General features: G+C 46.0%; 1 non-coding gene across 1 annotated transcript; it reads right to left on the bottom strand.

The window, feature by feature from the left end:
• Positions 1 to 419: 419 nt before the first annotated feature.
• Positions 420 to 526, bottom strand: LOC120677033. Its single transcript, XR_005676098.1, has one exon. It is a non-coding gene; the product is annotated as a small nucleolar RNA R71 (small nucleolar RNA).
• Positions 527 to 5,085: the final 4,559 nt, after the last annotated feature.

Raw genomic sequence — 5,085 nt, 5'->3', positions numbered from 1 at the left:
CTAGCGTCGTTCCTCCTACGATCTCGCAGTCGACAAGCGAACCAGCTTCCCAAGCACCATCAACTGAACTCATGGCTGAGAAGACTCTCCGCGACTTCTCCGTCCCCTCAGCTGCCAATGTGGCAACTGGACCCAACATTGATGTTGGGGACGTGAACTTTGAGCTAAAGTCCAGCCTCATAAACATGGTGTAGGCTAGCCCATTCTGCCGCCATCGCCCATCTCCAGAACTTTCTGGAGCTTTGCAAGACTGTAACCATATGGGGCGTTATGGCTGACTCCATCAGGCTCTGTCTGTTTCCTTTCTCCCTCCTGGGAAGGCGAAACAGTGGTTTTATTAGAACAAGGAAGCCGTCAGCACGTGGGACAAGTGTTCCATGGCGTTCCTTGCTAAGTTCTTTCCGTTGGGCAATACCAATGCCCTACGTGGAAGAATTTCAAGTTTCCAGTAGACAGGGATGGAATCCATCCCAGAAGCTTGGGAAAGGCTGCAAGGGTACATATTCACCTGTCCTCATCATGGGATGGACGAGTGGCTCGTGCTACAAAGCTTCTACAACGAGCTAACGACAACATCTAGAGCCCATCTTGATGCTGCTGCTGGAGGAGCCTATCTTGATCTCACAATTGCCAAGGCTACGGCCTTAATCGAGAAGATGGTCTCCAACCAGGGCTGGAACGAGGAGCGTTCCCAGCCCAGAACTAAAGGCGGAATGCATACCGTCAAAGAGACGGACATGCTCGCCGCTAAGCTGGACCTCCTACTGAAGAAATTTGATGAAGGGAACCGGCCACAGATGCCTGTTCCTGTCCATGCAATGAACTCGTACTTTACGTGCGAGGTTTGTGGTGACGGTGGACACTCGGGGAATGACTGCCCCAAGACCCGTGAAGATGCAGCATACATCAACAACAACACCGGGTTCCGTCCACAAGGAGGCCAGGGGTGGGGTCGGACACGCCCACCATTCCACGGAGGAGGTAACAATTTCAACTCAAATTTCAATTCGAACCAACCCTCCTTGGGAGACCTTGTGTTTGGCCAAGATAAAAAAAATGAATCTTTAAACAAAAAGCTTGCTGCCAACAATAAAATTTTGGAAAGCATACATGCAAAAAAAAGAAACTCTTTCTTCTGCTCACAAAAGCCAATTAAGTTTCAACAAAATGATAGAAACACATCTTGCTCAATTAGCTACTTCTACTCCTGTCTCTGAAGATGGGAAGATTTCGGGGCAACCCGAATCTTCCGTCGAATCAACAAATATGGTGTCTACTGGGTGGAGCAACCTTCCCCGGCAGACTTCTCGCACTAACCATGCAGGAGGAACCACACACCCAAGGATGAATGCGTGGGGCGGGCTGAAAGCAAAACTTCATGGAGATCCAGGGGTGCCTATGATCAGCTATTCCATCTTTGATCAATCCTATACACGGGCCCTCTGCGACCTTGGGTCAAGCATAAACATCATGCCCAAGGTAATCTTTGAGCAATTACAATACCCTGCTCTTTCCTAGACCCATATGTTCGTATAGCTTGCAGATTCCACAGTTCGACATCCCGAAGGGATAGTCGAAAACATCTACGTACGGATCCGGAATTGCTTCGTCCCAGCTGACTTTGTCGTCCTCAACATGGATGGAGACTTGGAACTAGACCTCATCCTCGGACGACCTTTCATAAACAGTGTGAAGTCTAGGATCGATGTCGGATCTGGAGAAGTCCAGTTCCGCATTGGGGTCGATGAAATATTGTTTAAATTCCTCAACAGGAAGGAGTAGAGGTTCGTGATCCAGCAGGCTCACGATGGAAGTCCACTCTGGGGTGCACCTGAACCCCAGCTAGAAGGACCTACGATCACACGATCAAAGAGAAGACAATCAAAGAAGGTGTGGCGTAAGGGCACAAGCTCATCCTCGTCCAATTCTCCAGTACGAGCCGAGCAGTGGTGAACAGAGTAGGAGAAAAGGTCCCGCTCGTCAGACTCAAAATGACGAGCCCTTGCCGAAGGTAAATCGGTACGTATCTCATATTCACTCTCCACCATTTTGCTTTCCTTGATTTTTTTCGATCTTTCCCACTGCATATTTGAATTTTCAAAACACCCTTGCATGCTTTTTCTTTCTTTTACAAAAAACCAAAAATATTTTCGAGCATGAAAATCCCTTGAAAAATAAATTTGAACATTTTTCGAAGCAAAGTTTAGCCGGCACCAGAGTTTTAAAAGTTTTTGACCGTTAGAAGGGCAGTGGGCCCTGGCTATCAGTAGGGTGGCCCACCTAGGGTTCGGCCGAACCCTAGGGTCGGCCGGCCCCCTGCGAACGGCTAGTGGGCCCAGCCTTTTCCAACGGTCACTAGCCGTTGTGCTAGGCTTCTCCCAACGGTGCCCGGCCATTCTCCCTTTGAATAGAGGCCGAGGGGTGGGTGTTGAGCTCTCACACTCAACTCTCATTCACTCACTCTCTCTCAAACTCTCTCAAACTTTGCTCTCGGGTTTTCATTGGATTTTTGCTCAAGATTTGAATTCAAGAGACCTCTCTCTCTCTCATTTCTTTGCTGCAAGAAAGAAGGAGCAACTCACGGGTAAGAACATTCAATTCGGTTTCACTAACGTAACGCATTTCGGGTTGCACTTGTTTTTGTTCCATCATGAAAGGCATAGGATGGAAGGTTTCTGGTGCATTCAAGAAGATGACGGGTGGAAGCTCATCCCGTTCTCGGGGTGGCTCAAGCTCGTACACATACGAACCTACGCCTACACCAAGCACGATGGACTATGAAGAAGAAGAACAACACAAAGAGATGCAAGCCGAACCGCAAGCCGGAGTCATAGAGATTGATGTGGAAGATGCACCATACCTCGACTTGTGGGGTGATCATGAATGACAAGGGTACGTCATCGTCAAGAACAGAAGCTTCGTCCACACCCGAGCGTTCGATCCAGACCTCCTCATCAAAATAGGTATGTACGAAGACTTCTCTAGCATTTGGCATGAAATTGGATGGGATAACTTCGTTCCCATTGAGGAGTATGGTTCTCGACTCCTCACCATCCAATTTATTTGCACTTTTCGGGAGGTGGAAAACAGGGTTTATTTTTTACTTTTCGGGAAAGAGTATTTGCTTTCTTGGAAAACTTTTGCCGGCCACCTCGATTTCAACAAATGCTGGCCTATTTCTTTGGACCAAGCTTGCCGAGGTTTTAATCATCATGAGTTTTGGGGCCGGATTTCGGGTCAAGTTGTCCATGGCAAGTTTGCACCTCGGTGCATCGATATTCATAATCCAACACTTCAGTTGATGCACAAGTGGTTGACCATCACTCTCTTCCCAAGAGATGATGTCCGACCCGTGCGCAACGATGAGTTGCTCATTCTCTATGCCATGGTCAACAAGATCAAAATCTCCCCGGCGCAAGCTTTGGTTAGGCAATAGCTTTTGAATTTCAAGATGATGGGTCCTATTGAGTGCACTTCTTTGACTATTTGATCCAAGGTCACACACTTAAGAAAGGCCCGAATGACTCTTTGATTTTCTTTTAAATAGGCTATACAAATGAGATTCCGCTGCCCAATGCGGAGTTCCATTTGTATAATTGCCATTCGCTAACCATCCCTCTTGTTTCACGTGAAGGGGGTCGTAGGCATAGATCTTCTGGTTTGCCTAGCAGGATGATAAGAAGCAGGACTAGAAGGGAGGCAGAGCCGACACCACCGCCTCAGCAGCCTCATCACTCACATCACCATTAGGCTGGTGGGTCATCATGGCACAGTGCCAGCACTGAGGAGTGGACACAGCAGGCACCAGGCTGCCGGTCCACTAGTTCCAGCTCCGGTGGAGCCCCGAACCTCATCAGACGGACATCTTCGTCCCGAGGTTTCGGTGCTATCACCCAGCAGCTAGGTGAGCTGCGGGTGCAGGGCGACAACATACAAGAGATGCTGAACCAACACATCGACAGTACCCAAGCATGGCAGCATTTCACTGGCGAGAGACTCCACGACATGGAGCAGTCGCAGTTGCAGCGACAGGAGGAGTGGAGGGCATACTGCCGCTGGACGGGTTTCAACCCTGATCAGCCGTAGTGAGCATGAAGCTAGCTTGGGGAAGGACCCCCACAAGAGGTAACTTGTATCATTTCTATTTACTGCTTTCATAACCTTGCATGAAACCCATAAAAATTTCAAAATAAAAAAATCCATAAAAATTTTCATAACTAAAAATAAATAAAAATTTGCAAAACTTAGAAAATACCAAAAATATTCCCTTTTAATATGTGTAGTAAGCATGGTGTAAGTTTTCTTTGTTGAGATGATAAATAGCTGCTCTGTTAATTTCCTTCATATGCTTAGTTACAACTTTATGCTCTACCTAGTTTTGAGTTTGGTGGCTTAAAATGTTCATACCTGAAACTTGAAACTTGTGGGTAGCGGAAAGCATGATCCAAATCTAAGTTGTTGTGAGCTATGATATGGTTAAGTAGAGTTGCTATGATCTTCTCTTATGTGATACTTGACATCCGGAGTATTTAATTTTTGAAAACACAAAAATATAATAAAGTTCCTCGATGATATGAAATTCCTATCCAAAGCCATATGTTGTTTTTATTGCAAAACCATCCACATATGCAACTTGCTATCTCATTGAGTTTTGTCAAATTGTTGTGACCCTTAGTGAGATTCATTTCATACTCTCATGATCAAGATCACGTACACGTTTCCACCACATGCTATGCTTCTACACTAGAAGTAAGCACATATCCATCCACAAAATAAAACTCCATGTTCATGTGTGACACCACTCTCTCTCAAAAATATGCCAAGGATATGGGGCTATGCAAAAAGAAAAAAAAGAAAAATAAAAGATGCATACCCAAAGAAGGTATGCCACATGCTTCGGCATGTAAAAAAAGAATAAAAGATGCATACCCAAAGAAGATATGCCACATGCTTAGGCATGTCAAAAAAAAAGAGAGAAAAGAAAAGATAGCCCCTTATCCAAAAAGAAAGAAAAAGAGAGAGATGGTGCATACAAAAGGAGTTCATACACCATCCACCAAAATATCCACACACTTGCACATCTTG

Source organism: Panicum virgatum, chromosome 5N, assembly GCF_016808335.1.
Source record: "Panicum virgatum strain AP13 chromosome 5N, P.virgatum_v5, whole genome shotgun sequence".
Taxonomy (NCBI): Eukaryota; Viridiplantae; Streptophyta; class Magnoliopsida; order Poales; family Poaceae; genus Panicum; species Panicum virgatum.
Note: the sequence above shows the minus strand (reverse complement) of the source record. Positions and strands in the feature narration are given on the sequence as shown.